The sequence below is a fragment of the Lontra canadensis genome, unplaced genomic scaffold (assembly GCF_010015895.1).
Source record: "Lontra canadensis isolate GAN:19392208 unplaced genomic scaffold, GSC_riverotter_1.0 scaffold17, whole genome shotgun sequence".
In the NCBI taxonomy this organism is placed as follows: Eukaryota; Metazoa; Chordata; class Mammalia; order Carnivora; family Mustelidae; genus Lontra; species Lontra canadensis.
This window is the reverse complement of record NW_022631011.1, coordinates 9,012,076-9,028,591: the sequence shown is the minus strand read 5'-3', so window position 1 is coordinate 9,028,591 and position 16,516 is coordinate 9,012,076. Positions and strand designations below refer to the sequence as shown.

Here is a 16,516-nt window from a genome sequence, read left to right as displayed (position 1 = left end):
TCCTTGTCAGTTGCATTCATTCCTTTTAGTTCCACGGTGTTCTATAATATGGACGACTCAGTATCTATTTAAGCACAATGTTACCGATGGGCACATAGGTCATTTTTAATTTTTCCTTAAGGCAAAAACCATCTTGGTATCTACAATTTTGGACCCAATACATGTTTCTCTGTAGGGCAGGTTCGTAAAAGTAGAATTGCTAATTTTGGTAAAAAGCCATTGGATTCCTACCAAAGTATATAATATGTGCCCATTTCCCCACATCAGTGTTATTTTTTCCACTTTTAAAATTGATGTGAAAAATGGTATTTCATTGTTGTTTCAAAACACATTTTCTTGGTTACTAGTTAGGTTTAGTATCTCTTCTCTGTGATTGGTTATTCTTCTTTTTCAGGTCTATTTTTATTGCTCCAAAGAAGCCATTTTTCTCATTTCTATTCCTCATTAATTAGAGTTAAATTGGTTTGACTTCCACTGAATTTTTCCTAACCATCAAATGCCTAAGCCAAGTAATGTGAAAGTGTTAAGTGAGTTAAATAATCAATTGATCAATATGTATTCACTAGGCAATTAATGCCTCTAGTCTGTGCTGGATATTGTTGGGGATATGGCTCTGGCTTTTAAGAAGCTTATATGATCTTTTAGGGTGATAAGACTCAAACTGTAATCAATGATGGTGCCGCTGTTTACTAGACCCCGAGGACTGTAGACAACCAGGGGAGAGAGGGGCTCTGCAGCTTGGAGTAGTTGGGCGAGGCCTGCTGAAGGAGAGGTAGTTGTAGTTAACCTTGGAAGCCGGATGTTGGAGGAAGATTGGTGCATTTTAGAAGGGAGAAGAGTGTGAGCCAGGGTACTAAGTGGGTGAATTGTGGCTTTTAGAGGGTAGCAAGGAGTGCAGCCATTTTAAAGCACAGATTAAGGTCACCCATGGGATTCCATGAATTCTTAAGCTTCTGTGAATACTCGCCTAGCCCTGTCATACACACACAGACACTGTTTCAATCAGTCCAGCTAGGTGGATTTGCCTCTGCTCGTTCTTGTGTTAATTTGCCTTTGTGAGGCTGTGTTCAGGGAGTTCAGCTTTTAGGCTCCTAGTTCAGGGGAGCAGATAAGGACAGGGTGAGGCTCCACCCTTCAGAACTCCACTGGATCCCCCAGGAAGCTGCTGGATCCGGGACCTGCCTGATTGCTGCCCCTAAAGCCTCATCATTTTGTCCAGAGGTGCCATTGCTGCAATTACAATCCAAACCCAGAGTCAATTACTCACTGTGTGAATCACCCCCAAAAGATTGCTTTTTCCTTTTCCATTAGTATCACACATAATTGCACTCTGTATGGTTCCTAAACTCTTATTCCTGACTTCAATGTCCATGAGGATCCAGGGTGATTATAAAGTCCCTTCATCTCCTATCACTGACCTCACTGACACTTCCGATAAAGTTCTTTTACTATTTTCTTCATTAGCAACACACCCACCTCCTACCATTAATTTTTCAGCTCCTTGTGAGGAAAGAATCACTGTGTTTTCCCTGCTGTTTTTTCCGTATGTTCATCCTTTCTTCTTTTTCTTTGTCTCCTTATTAATGGGGAATGTTAACACTCATGTACCCTAAAGTTAGTCGTCAAGATGGTTGATTTTAATGGATCCAGCTTTCTCTTTTATAGCCACTATCAACTGCAGACCCTGTGCTTCCCCATCTCTTGGCCCACAAGATCACCACAAGGTGCCCCAGGGCATGACCTCTCTCAGGCTTTCTCTCTGACTCATTCCCAAGCCTCAGCTCACCCCTGCTTTCCCTCTCCTCCTGCCCTTCAGGGTGGCTGTCCTGGGTATCACCTGCCTGAAGGCTTATGAAATGAGATCAACCAATTCATCATAAGTAATTTAACATCTGTTAACTACCATGACATGGATTACCAAAGGTGAGTCATGGCAAGTCTTTCATAGCATGAGAGATGGAGAATGAGAAGTAAGAAGGATGGTTGGGTAAGGTATCAACCTAGCTAGATGACGGAAGGGGAGAGACAGTCCTCCAGCTGCTCTCAGAAGGGCTGTAGATACTCCACTCCATATTTGGGCCAGAACTCACATGCAAAAGGCCTAGTCTGGTAAAAAAAAAAAAAAAAAAAAAAAAAATTTCATTAGTAGGGAATTTGGGGCAGTGGCGATATTTCAAGAAAATCAAAATAGTAGTGTCTCTTAGAGACATATCATGTGGAACCCACCTACCAAAAGAAGAGTAAAAGGGGGCTGGGGCATTCAAAGGGCAGTCAGAGCAGGAGCATGACACAACACAGAGTGTGAATAATCCAGACAAACAGGTGAACTTCAGGTCAGGGCCCAGGGCAATGAAGGTCTGGCAGCCCGAGCCAAGGGACAGTCCCTGAGAAGGAGCAAGCAGAGCAGGGCATTGGAGCGGCCATACAAGGAGTGTAAAGGTGTTCAGAGAGCAGAGCCAAGACCAGAGTCACTTAGCAGTTTCATTAGTTTTTTCCTCTGCAACTGAAGTCTAGTCTAATTCAGGAGGGTTTGTTGTGTTCTGTTTTTTTTTTGCAAATTGCCATCATCAAATCTTTTTACTTTAGTTTCTACGAAGGGAAAAAAGAAATAATTGTATTTCTTTTGTGTTCAGATTTTATCAGTTTACAAATTATTTCATTAAAATTTGTCATTTTATTTTAAAGCCCCAAATGCCAAGAATGTTTGGTCATCAACACAACTTGGGAATATGGAATTCACAGGTGGGAACAGAAGGATGTGGGCAAACCAGAGCCTTGCCTCCCCATCACACACGCTTAGTATGCTCCGGGTGTAAGAGCAAACACCAGTTAATCAATCCTAAGCGTGAGGTAAGTGTCATCTACTATCCCCCACTCTACTGACTCTCATCCAGAATAAGAAGTAAGGAGCATAAGGTCCTGAAGGATGAGGGATCAAGAGTTCAAGGAGGGGATGTGGCTGAAGGATTAAGCATGGTAAGAATGGTTTATAATCTCATACATACCTATAAGTGTGTATACAGATGTGTGTGCACATGTGCACATATGTATGGTGGGAGTATTGCAAAGAAATAACTTCTGATGTTTGTGAACTCATCTGCAAGTGAAGTGGTGAAGTTAGAGACCAGATTATAAAGATCTAAAGTGTATTTAAATGGCATGGAAGTAGAGCTAGGAAGTGCTAATCATACTTCTAAGGAATTAGGTGCTCAGGTAAAGGAGAATGATAGGGAATTCAGTGGAGGAGCAAGGGGAGATCAATTTTTTTATTGTAAAGAAGTCAAGGTCATATTTATAGCTGAAAGTAGCATGCCGACTGAGAGGGATATTGGAAGATGAGGAGGAAACAGAATAAAGTGGGGTAGCAGAGAAGATGTGCTACAAAAACAAAGACAAAGAATTCAAATATCAGCACACTAGATGATCAGGAGAAGCACAAAGACAAAAGCAGGGAGGGATATATTAAAAACCCCAGCACAGAATTCTGCAACCTCTCCAAGAAGAGAATGCAGATAGACAGATGATGGATAGATGGATAGATGGATGGATGGATGGATGGATGGATAGATGGACGGATAGGAACATTTCTCATGCAGTGAGGTTAGTGGGGATAATATGTGTACAGTGATAATAAAAAAGAGGGAATAACAACTGTTTAGGTGGGTCAAGAAAGGCTTATCAGATAAGGAAAATATTGAAATGTAGACTAAAATATGAAAAGGAATTAACCAGGCAAACTAATGGGAAGGAAATTCTGGCCAAGGAAATAACAAGTTCAGGCTCACAGAGGTGGAAAATGCAGAGTTTTGACTAGCGGTTTGGTGTGGCCTCTAAGCAGTGTACTTGGGGAGGGGGACAAAGCTGAAGCTGGACAGGCTGAAGCTGGAGGAGTTGGCAGGGACAAGATCTTATTTTAAAATTTTTATTCTTACGTTAAGGAGACTGGATTTTACCCTATAGTTGGGGACCTCTGTCTGGCATTGATTTTGGAAACTCTGATTCACGTCTATCGTGGAGTTACAGACATGATGCAATGGGGGAGACACTTGGTAACCATAACGTTCTTCTCATGGCATTAATTTCTGTCCCCTGTTTTGAGGAGGTCTTTCTGCAGCCTCTTAAAGAGACATTCAAGATTTGAAGCATAAAATGGAAAGTCCTTGTTCCATAATTTAGGCCTAATGAGAATCCTCAAAAGATGTATTTTTTTTTTTTCTGATCTAGAAAATAAGGTCAAAGTGATGTACAGGGTTAAAATGTACAGGCTAACTTTATGTACAATAAAGCATTTTTAATTTTCAGAAAGAAGAAAGAACGGGGAAAATAACAAGGAGGCTTCTGTCTGAGATCCCAAGGCAGACGTAAAAGGCTGGAAGAGAAGATAAATATGAGCTATCGGCAGAGAAGGAGAATTGCTCTCCTTAACCCAGGCAGGGGAGAATGCGTCCTAAGGAAAGAAGGGTTTAGTAAGACTTTCTGAGGCTTCTGAGGCTCCTGTGAGTTTTCTTTCCTTTTTTTTTTTTTTTTTTTTTTTAACATCGACCAGAAAGCTTTGTTGTCTAGGAAAGGGTAAAAGGATGTCTGGCTGAATTGGAATTGACAAAACTAGGCAACTCGGAGAGGGCAGTCTCAGGAGCAGCCTTTAACCACAGAAGAGAGATTGAAGGCGATGCAATCGATGGAGCCGGAGCGGGCACAGGAGGAAGATGATGAAACCCATCAAATTCGATCACTGGGCAGGAGTGGTCAGCGTCAGCTTCCTCAGCAAGGGTCACTCGATGTCAGCCTCCATTCAGGGGCTTTCACCTCCCCTGCTGATTACTTTCTTAGGATCATAAAATTTGAGTGTCGAGAGGGAATAGCACATGCTGCCTGCTCCGAAATTCTTTCTGGGACTGGAACATCTTTCACTCATTGTGGCTTATGTGAGTGGGTTTGCTGGTCTCACTGGTTACAGAGCTGCTGGTTCAGCTGCCTTGAGTGCTTGACTGGTATGACCTCCCTCCCTGAAAACATATTCATTCATTCATTCATTCATTCTTTCGTTCTTTTGTTCAGTCAAAATGTATCCCTATATTCATGGTGGGTTTCAGGAAATCTGGCTACAGATCCTTTGCAGTTTCTTTCATCAAGAGGTGGGGTCTCTTTCCCCTGACTGAGCATTGGATTTGGCCTAACCTGAACAGGGATGGGGAGAGACATATGGAGAGACACCACAGCCCCCCACCGTCCCCGTTGCCTCCACCGTGTCTGAGGCCAGACACCTGGGCAAAGACAGCTGACTCCATGTGAGGAGAAGTGGACTCAGCTGCGCCCAAACCCAAATGCCAATCCAGAGGGTCTTTAGCAAACAAAGGGGCTCAAAATAAGCATTTAAACCAATGCCTTTTGAAGTGGTTTATTATGCAACACCAGCTAACTGATATGCATGGAAGGATCCACTTGGGAAGACTCGAAGTGGAAGGGATAGAGAAATCCCTTCTGCCAAGTCTCTCAGGGAAGCCAGAGGCTCACCAGAAAAGTTTAAGGAGAAGATAGCTATCTTAAAACTGTCCTAAAAAAATGATCTATGAATATCAAGAATTCAATCATAGCATTCAGGCAGAACTTCAGATAAATGTTGATTGCACTTAGAAACATCCATCCAAATGATTGCATTGTAACAAAGAAACAATGGTATGCATGGCACCTATCAGAAGCTAGGGCAATGTAGTGTTCTGTGTCCCTAGAAGAAAGAGATGTGGAATGTGTTTTGGCATCTCTGGAGTGATAGGTACGTGTCTGTAGCAGAGTGGGATACCTCTGGCTATGAACCTGATTATATCTTGAGGTCACCCTCTTTCTCTCCTGCTGTTTCACTTTCATCAAACAATTCTAGGATTATGATTTGGCTTCCAGCATATACTTGTCCGCAGGAGAGAACATGCTTATCCATAAACACTGACATCCCTTCTACTTAATAGTTATATTTCTCATTGTAAATTAATGAATTGGGCTTCTGTGTTTATAGACTGTCTCAGTAAGCTTGATTAATGCATTCGTTGTGCTACACATCTGACTTCAAGCCTGTAAGCCTAGGGTGTAGAGAATGGTAAATTCACGAAACACATGCTCACTTTTCTTGAATACCTGTCAAGCCCCTCTACCGGCAATACTTGACCTCATTTGCACCTTTTCTTCAAACTGTAGCAAGGCCCAGGTCTCCTAATACTCAGACCAATGCTCTTTTCACCTCTCCATTTGGGTAGTTGTAATGTTAGCTACTGTTTCTTGAGGGCTCACTAAGTACTAAGCATTGCTCTTCGGGCTTTTCATGGATTACTTCAACCAAACCTCACAATGATTACAGGAGTAATGTATTCTAATTTTATAGATGAGGAAACTGAGAGCCACAGAGCTTAGTGACTTTCACATTGGTAGAAGGAACAGAGCTGAGACTCAGACCTAGGAAGTATGATTCAGAATACTTACCCACGACCACCAAGCTACATCGCTTATCCAACTAGGGATGAGGCTGTCTTTTTTTCATACCTCTTCTCTTTAAGAAGAAACCCAGAACATCTCTGTTCATCAGATTAAGTCCAAAGTCTTCTATATGGCTTTAAAGGCGTTCTCTAATCTGATCTAAATCTATTGATAGAACTTCAGCTCCTATGTTTCATTTAACCTTAACAATTACTTGAAGTGCTTTAAATGCCAGACATCAAGCTTCATGTTGATAGAGAAAAAAAGATGAATAAAATAATTTATAACTGAAATAGGCAGATGAAACACAAACCTGTGAAAATATAACTAACAAAACAAGGCAGAAAGTAAACGATACCATGAACACTTATAGCAAAAGAAACTCACTTCTGCATTGGGGATGCTGATGACTTAGAGAAGAGATAGGGTAGAAGGTCACCTCAATGAAGATTGTACTAGACTGAGAGGAAGAAGAAAACAATTCGTTACAGATAAGAAGAACAGTATAAGCAAAGACAAGATCTTAAAAGAGCCATGGTCATTATGGGAACAAAAATGTACAAGTGTGATAAGAACAAGGGCTATGATTGCAATTGATGGTGAAAAAAAATAGATCACAGCTGGGTTGTGGACAGGTTAAGAGATTTAGTGAAGATCTGATCTGAGAAGAGAAATTACATATTGTGATTTTTTTAGCACATTCACAATGAATTGATTGTTGAAACCTTGAAAACTGGGAGATCTTCACTGTAGACTTCAAAAGGGGATTGGTGGTTGAGAGGATTATCCTTTGGCTCCCTGTTCCTACCTGATAATCTGGCAACTCTGAGGGAGAATAGTGAGATGCCATGCACACTAACTAAACTGGTTTCCTATGCTGCATTCTGGGTCTTAACATTCACTTGAAATGCTCCTTAGTTGATTTCCAGGGTCACATATGTTTGTGACAGACTTAGTATATATCCCTCTTAAATGTTTGTAAAGCTTAAGAAGATATTAAAGGCTTTGAAAATTTCTGCTTCACAAAAATGTGTTTAGCTCTTTTTAGTATATTTTTTGTTATTGTTATGGAATTTCTCTTGATTCTTGTAACCACTGTCACCATGACATGGGTTAGGGTTCCCTTCTGTTGAAGATTGGGAAAACTTCCATTTAATTGATGTCCTTCATGAAATGAATTATACAATATATCTAATTGCTTTTGGGGACAGAAGACAGAGCACACTACTAGCAATGTGGCAGCTGAGTCCTGTACCCTGTGACTGGCCTATAGTGTGACTTTGTATAAATAATGGAATTGGGTCAACATTCCCTGACGGATGAAGGGGCTGATGACTTCTGATTCTTCTCCAATGAGCACCACAGGATTTAACTAACATACTGATAATTTTGTATGTACAAGAATAGTTACTTGCTTTATAACTAAAGTTTTAGTCTGAATACTGAACCAAGTCAAGACTATTACTGTTATGAATAGATAATATATCTATACCATCTTCTCTGGACTCAAGTGACCAGAAAAAGCATCGCTTCTGCCTTAGCCCCTCCTCTTGAGTGACCTAAGAAAAGAAGAATGAACCTTAAGAATAAAACGACAAATTCCTACCACCAGATGCCCTAAAAATGATTGGTGCAAAGGTCCTGGATTTGGCATCTGGGAAACACTGAGGGCTCAGGGATTAACTCTGTATTGACTGGGGCAAGTCAGGTCCCTTCCATTTGTTGCAGTTATATCACATTTGGAAAGAGGATTTTAGACTAGATCAGGGTCACCATTCCTCTCTTGATCTAACTCTGTATGACCACACTGCACAAAAGCATTACTGTACTCTCATGGCCATGAAGAAGGGAACTTTTGGGAATGATGGAGAGTTTGGAATCCTACTTCTTTCTGAAGAGACTTTGTTCCTTATCTTACCTCTTTCCTCATGTGTGTAAACTTTCACTAGAGCAAAGAGTCCAAATTTAGCTTGTGAGTATGAGACCAGAAACTTGGAGGTTTTTATGATTACTATCCTAGTAAGTCTCCAAAGCCCATCTCAGTGATTTGAGCCCTGTTTGCCTTCTCTGGACCATTTATCCACTCCACTTTTGATACCAGTGTACCACCTTTGAATTCACCTCCTAACTACAGAGGGTCTGCCATATTTGTTCGCGAGCTCCAGAATTCAGAGACCACCAAGCCTCGGCTGCTCTAAATCCCCAAAGAGACAATGCCTACCCCAGAGCTCCAAATAAAGAAATGTAAAAACTGGTTTGGGCAGCTCAAATATCGTGACCTCAAATTGTCTTTTCAGTTTTTTTTTTTCTTTCTTTCTTTTTTTTTCTTTAGGTAAATTACCAACAGACTAATGGTTGGGAAGGTTTGAAGAGAGTTAGAAAGGTGGGAATGTAACATGCAAAGGGAATGGCCCCGTGGATTAAGTCTTTAGGGGAGGGTCTGGTTAAAAAATGTGCCAAGTTTAGGAAGTATAGCAATTTTTTTATTCTTTATTGTTGCTTCACTAGGACTGAGAAATCTTCTCATGGAGTTGGCAGTGAGATAGTCAACCAACTCCAGGAATGCCAATATGTCAAAAGGAAACCTTTTCCCTTCAGCAAATAAAATATTAAGAGGGCTCAACGAAAGCCAGTGGGAAGTGGCCTGGAGAAGGAGATGAAAAATTAATTTTAATGCATGGGAGACTAAGTAATTCACTTATTTCACAACCTCAATCAATTTTAATATTTTAGTATTTAATGTGAATGTGGTGCCTCTCCAATAATATTTTAAAAGTTGTTTCTCCCTTTTTGGCTTTTGTTCTACTAGTGCTTTCTATTTCCTTAGCCATTTTTCTTCGTGTCTTGATAGGGAGGTTCCAGTGGATTTCACATTACTCAAGGCAGGTATCTACCCTCACCTATTCTTACTAGTTTTAAAGGTTATAAAATTACCAAATAGGGAGCCAAGGCAGTGGGGAAGACCCCAAATCAGCTTTTAGGCAGACTGATTTTTGGAGAGGCCACTGAACCCCCAAGAGCCTCTTAAGTCTTCCGGGACAGGCCATTGTGTGGAGAGCAAAATGGAGTCATTTAGTCATTAGTTGCTTAGATATCAGCCCAAGAGGGGAAGCTGTCTGCCTTTCTCCACAATTTAGACACTTATCTTACAAATTCACCAAGCTCCGTGATTTCTGAACAATGCCAGCTGTTAGGGAGCCATTTCCCTGGCATTTTCCCCATAATTTGATTTGAAAGGAAAAGATTAAACTCAGTCCGACCCAGAACTGTCAGCCCAATGCCCTCAAAGAGTTTGACAGGAAAAGAAAAGAAAAGAAAAGAAAAGAAAAGAAAAGAAAAAAAACAACCTTGCAGACTTTTAGATGAAGAAATCACCTGTACCTGTGCATTAAGGAGGACAGTAAAGCACAGTCCATAGGCCAGACAAAGAATGTGGATAGGACCAACCATGGAGATTTCTCCTCCCAGAAAGATGGATTAAAGTGAAGGCTAGGGGGGCCCTGTGTGGCTCAGTCTTTCAGCGTCTACTTTAGGCTCAGGTCATGATCCCAGGGTTCTGGGATCTAGCCCTACAAGGGGCTCTCATCTAGGTGGGAAGCCTGCTTCTCCCTCTCCCACTTCCTCTGCTTGTGTTCCCTCTGTGTGTCTCTCCATCAAATAAATAAAATCTTAAAAAAAAAAAATAAAGTGAAGACTACATTCACTGTCCTTGATGTCTACCTTTTGTGTAATGTTAATTTTAGGAAGAAAGTTTAGATTGCATTTAAATGGTGATCTGCTGGTACTAGTATGCTAGCTTTTTAAAGGTAGTTATAACAACCAAGTTTTCCAGGTTGTGGTGATGCCTCTTCCAATTCAGTAATAAGCATTCTATTTATTTTTCCAGATCTGGTAAGTACAAGTGTCAGAATGTTTATACTTTGTTGAATACTTGTTTTACTTAATTTTCCTCTCACAAGAATGATTTAGATGATAATCTTACCTGTGCTTCTCTGGTAAGATCATTGATTCCTAAAGAGGTTAACTTGTTCGAAGTGCAGTAGCTAATAAATGCTAGAGCTGGGTTTGGGTCTAGCTTCAAATCCTGGAGACTTTGTCAATGTATTATGCATTGTCGCTGTAAAAGACAGTGAAGAAATGTTATAAAAATTCTAATCCAACAGTATGGTTTTTCCCTTATACTGTTGTTCATATTTTTTTCAAAATATGCATGCTTTAAAATATCCTTTTTTTAAAAAGAATATTTTATTTATTTGACATAGAGATAGATCACAAGTAGGCAGAGAAGCAGGCAGAGAGAGAGGAGGAAGCAGGCTCCCTGCTGAGCAGAGAGTCCAATGTGGGGCTGGATCCCAGGACCCTGGGATCATGACCTGAGCTGAATGCAGAGGCTCAACCCACTGAACCCCCCCAGGTGCCCCCTCCTTTCTACTCTTAAAAGCTACTGACAACCCCAACGCCTTTTGCTCCTGTGGGCTATACTTGTCAGTATTACCAGTATTAGATCCCAGGATATTGAGATCATGATCTGAGCCAAAGGCAAGGGTTTAACCCACTGAGCCTCCCAGATGCCCCTAAAATATCCTCCTTCTTTTTTTTTTTTTTTTTTTAAAGATTTTATTTATTTACTTGACAGAGGTCACAAGCAGGCAGAGAGGCAGGCAGAGAGAGAGAGAGAGAGGAGGAAGCAGGCTCCCCATGGAGCAGAGAGCCTGATGTGGGGCTCAATCCCAGGACCCTGGGATCACGACCTGAGCCATAGGCAGAGGCTTTAAACCACTGAGCCATCCAGGCACCCCCTAAAATATCCTTCTTGAACTTGACTCCATTGCCCTTCTTTCCAGGGCTATCTCTCAGTTTATTAAAGGACACTTGGAGGATACCACCATTGCCTCTGTTAATACCACCTCTCAATGTAGGAACAACTCAAATATTTCTAATTTCTTTTGATAAGTAAGTCAGTGTTTAATATCAAGAAATGTATTATATATTCCATAACATAACACAACATAACATAACATATCTTCCAGTTTAAAAATAATCCAATTTGCCTTATTTCACAGGTGAAGAACTAGACCTAGACATGAATTTCCCAGCCACAGAGTTTATTGGTGGCTAAACTGGGGCTGGATCGAGGACTTGTGTACCCCAGTCCCTGATTGTCCCAGTGTTACATTACAAAAGTATTAATACTTTCATTTTACATCACTTTCTAGAGTAATGAGACCCATAGATGTAAATATATATGTTTACACATATGTATTTATGCATATAAATTTTACCATGTACATTAGCACTTCCATTTTTCCTCCTGTCACCCTTTTTTATGCAACATTTCATATATCTACATGATTTCAACAATTAAGACTTAAAGTTTCCCTGTTCCTTCATTCGCATCTGTGCATAGGACAGTTCTGACAAAACATTAAGTCTTCATTAATTATTTAATGATTGATTAATCCTCTTTGAGGTGAATTTGCAGGTATTTATAATTTTAAATTCCTCAGTATGTCATTTTTATTATTTCCTATTTATTTTTTATTGGTAGACTTCCATCAAAATCTGAGGTCATCTTGTGCTGAGACACTGAAAGCCATATTCCAAAAGCAACTAGGGCACCATAGAATTTGGTTCTGTTAATAGCTCATTTGACATTGCTGAAAGTTACTCAATCTAAATTTCCATTCCCATATGCCAACATGTCTCCCAATGATCAAAAGAAATGAAACTGCAGTAAATAACAGAAACACTTGACTTAAAACCCAAGGGGGTGCCTCTGCCTTCATTTTGAGTCCTCCAAATTGGTGTGAGGGAGTGGAGACTTGGTGGGAAAGGAGATACCCACAGGAAGTGGTCAACTAAGAAAGTATTAAGGGGAGATGATATGAAAAAGAAGGATAGTAGAGAGACTCCAGATTTTAATAGGGGTTTCCATTTGCTTAGGTTCCTAAGTAATTTATTTATTAAGCAATGTGGAAAGATAGAATTTTGTCTTTCAGAATTCCCAGAGATTGAAGGGCAGGTCAACCAACCTATAACTACAAAGCACAAATCATTCCACCTAAGGGTAAGTGCGTGCATATGTGTGTGTATGTGTGTGTGTGTGTGTGTGAGAGAGAGAGAGAGAGAGAGAGAGAGAGAGTCACGTAAATAACATTCTTGATTCATTTAACTGCTTTGTACCTGAAAGGACATAGTATGTCTTATAGAGATTCACAGACTGTAACAACATAAGATATTATGAATGGATAAGAACAAGAATAGAAAACAGAAGAAATTTAAAATGAAGCTAAGAATGAAGCATATATCAAATGTGTATCATACAAAAAAGTACACATTTGATGTAGACAAGGCATTAGAACTCTAGTGTCAAAGTGTTCTGACATATACCACCTCTGTGACTTTAGACAAATTTGTTTTCTCTTGTTTAGACAAGTTGGACATGATTTTGTATGTGCTGTGTTTTCAAACACTTACAAGATGTTGTCCCTGTCCTGTAGGATCTGGCAGTCTAGTTGGGAAAACAAGATTTGCTCAATGGAAACAATTAAAATTTACTCTTCTAAATATATCCTCACACATGTTTCATCTCACTCAAACCTCCATCTTTTCCTCTTTGCTTCTGGTTTAGCCAACCTGATGTCTGTACTCCTTTCCATACCATCTTGCGGAAGGTTACAGTAATAACAAGGGTGTTCTGATTTGTCACTTTTTACTTCAGATGAATAACAGGTTCTGAGTATTCCCATCATCATTGATCGGAGGGCATCTTCATCACCTTTGGCAGTAACCATCTGTTGTTGTGTTTTATGTTTCTATTATTATTTTTCTTTTGACCAAAGTCTTACCCTGTCGCAGTTTTTTTTTTTCCCCTCCCAGATCCTCCCTATATTTATATCATCCAGTGCCCTAGGCATTGTGTCCCTATATTAGAGCCTTTGTCATTTCTATCACTCTAAATGACTGCATTTGCTCTCACCCCTTGGGGTTTTACTCTCATTTAACTTTGACACATATCTTCATTATCTCCCTGAGAGGAACTCCAGGGGCCTAGAATGAACTGCTGAAAGTGCCTCATACAGTTTCCCAGAGGTGGTAGCAATTTGGGTGATGCAAATTTTAGAGGAGAGAATTGTTAGATGTTGAAGGAGCACAGCTGTGAGGCACTCTTGGTACTCACTATTGAGAAGGAAGCCAGGGCTGGGATGACCGGGGTTGGGAGAAATTAAGTCTACCCTAGGGTTCCGAGTGAGAACAGAATGCTTCTTAAGGCCCACTACTCGAAACTGAGTAATAATTCTACCTGACAAAATATGAAGTTTGAGTCCATGGTACTCTATCCAAGAGGACGAGGCTATAGAGATTTCCTGGAAGGAGTTGAGTTTCAGTTATTACACAAGTTATTGATGGCACAATGATGACTATGACACAGATCAGGTCTCATGGGACACTCAGAGGGTCATGATAAGTCCCTACTTAAATAGCTATCTGTAAGAATCTTGTGGTTTTTTTGTTTGTTTTGTTTTGTAATGGATTGGAATGAATCCACATAAGTACAGCTATGTTCTATTGCCAGGGAAGTTCCTATTTAAATATTTTAGATCATAAGTCCATAAATTTTTATATGTCTGTTTTACCTTTTTAAGAGGAGTTACTGAAAATAATTCAGATAAAAATCTGAATTTTTGAATTCAAAAAAATTGAATTGTCAACATCATTATAACAAAATACTTAGTGTTACACTTTTAACCATGGTATAATTGGGAATTTTTAAGTTAAGTAGGGCTATCTAAATCTACTGTCAATGACTCCAAGTTACAGTGATTCTTGGCTTCTTAGAAACTATTTTCATTGTTTTACTGTCATATCTATATCATAATAATAAATAAACTGAGGGTTTCAGAGGGGGGTGGGAGGTTGGGTGAGCCTGGTGGTGGGTATTATGGAGGGCACATATTGCATGAAGTATTGGGTGGGTGCATAAACAATGAATTCTGGAACACTGAAAAGAAATTAAAAAAATGTTCATGTGTATATGAGTATATATAATATATAGTGACATATATACACTTTAAATACTTTTTTCAGTTTGTAAAAATAGATGTGACATCAATTTTGAGATTTAAAATCTCCAAAGGTCAGTGTTTTTAACGTTACAATTATAAGTTTATATAGTTGAAATAAGATTTTTCTTTAAAGCCTTATTTATTTATTATAGAGAGAGAGGGCACTCACAAACATGGGGAGCAGCAGGTTCCCTGGCGAGCAAGGAGCCCTATGTGGGACTCAATCCCAGGACCCTGGGAACATGACTTGAACCAATGGCAGATGCTTAACCAACTTAACCAGCCAGGCGCCCCAAGATTTTGTTTTTGTTTTTGTTTTTTTTTAATGGCCCAGAGAAGTTCAGGCCATTCAGTTACCTGAGGGGTGGGTGGAGTGTGTACAGAGAAGCTGTTATCACCCACCTTTTCACTGTCAACAGGCAAGTCCAAATGCAGATTCTCCTCCTAGTCTTGGGAAAATAGATACAGTTGGGGAAGAACACCACTTTCCTGAATCCGAAAACAATGCTGATTGTGAATTTCACAGCACGCCAGGTGATCTGATACCGTGACTACGGTGCTTTTCCTGAGGCTCTGGAATTTTGTGCCTTTGCGCCATCCCATTTAGTAATTCCAAGAGCACTGATTGCCACTGAGGCATGGGATAAAAACATGTCTGGGTGTCTCAATCTCATGTTTGTCTCGGGATCAAACATTAAGAATTAGATACGTCCTAAGAGATAAATCATTGGAATAAAAAGAATGTTGACTGTTTTTTTGCTTATACTCCGACTGAGATGGGAATTAGAAGACCAGCACCACAAAGACGTCTGGAGTCAGCAGTGGAGCAGACAGGTAAACATCATACAGAATAGAAGTGGCAAGACTAGAACCGAAGAGTGATACCAAGGATAAATACTGGCTGTCTGATAAGGGGATGCCAAGAACTCAGTGGAAAAGTGCCACAATCAGCGTTAGGAACTAGGAGGTGAAATCAGAAAGCTGGAGGGAATATGAGACTCAAGAAGTTAAGAGTAATCTGTTACATAGGATTTCCTTGGAGCCTGACTAGTGGGCAATGGTCTTAAACCTGTCCTTTCTTCATTCATGCCATAGGCCCTCCTTGAAGCTGATTCAAAAAGAGTTCCACGTGGAATTTTTCAAACATCAGTAGATAGCAGCCTCTCCTAGAAGCCTTGTTAAACACATAAATGCCTCTTTCCAAAACCTGATCTGGAGGTTAGAAAAGGTAAATCTCCTGGTTTAAAACCTTTTTGTATAAAGGGCCAATAGTAAGTATTTCAGCCATATGGTCTTTGTCATAATTCCTCATCTTCTGCTGTTCTAGCATGAGAACAGCCATATACAAAATGTAAATAAATGAATGTGGCCATGTCCCAATACCTTTTTTTTTTTTTAACAAAACAGGTGGCATGACGGATTTGGCCTGTGGAACATGGTTTCCTGACCCCTGGTTTAGAGCAATGTCATTCTTTCCCCCCAATATAGTAGCCTAATGCATCTTGAAAAGAAAATTAGCAAAACACAGGCCTTCAAAATAGAAAGCCAGATGTTTCTCTTAATCACCTACAGTTTTGCAGATGTTATTGTTGGTGTTCAATATCTCTCTGTATCAAGGTTGCTGAGATATGGATGTATAAAACAGTGGCAGCAAATATAGTTTCTTTTGGAAGCTACAGGAAAGGGATCTCATTTCCCCAAGTAACTCACTCATTTGCCTGCTCTCATGTCAGAAATTCTACCTTTAGTAGATCAATTCAATTCATAGCACTGATATGTTTCCTGATGCTATATGCAAATGAAAGAAGAGAATAATTGTTCATACCCTCAAGGGGTAGGAAAAGCAAATCTCCTTTTGACAACCTAAATACTCCTGAGAAGGTATAAGCAATACTTATCCACAGGAAAAATGGGTTGAAGACAGAGATATGGAGATTATTTTAAGTTAGCATCAAGCATTAACAGCTAAGTGTAATTCTTTATAA

At 39.9% G+C, this 16,516-nt stretch overlaps 1 long non-coding RNA gene across 1 annotated transcript in view; it reads right to left on the bottom strand.

Moving 5' to 3' along the window:
* LOC116868976 overlaps positions 1-10,554 on the bottom strand; it is a 61,555-nt gene extending 51,001 nt beyond the window's left edge. The window contains exon 1 of the long non-coding RNA XR_004382927.1: positions 10,448-10,554. This is a non-coding gene — a long non-coding RNA (uncharacterized LOC116868976). The remainder of the gene's footprint in view (positions 1-10,447) is intronic.
* Positions 10,555-16,516: the final 5,962 nt, after the last annotated feature.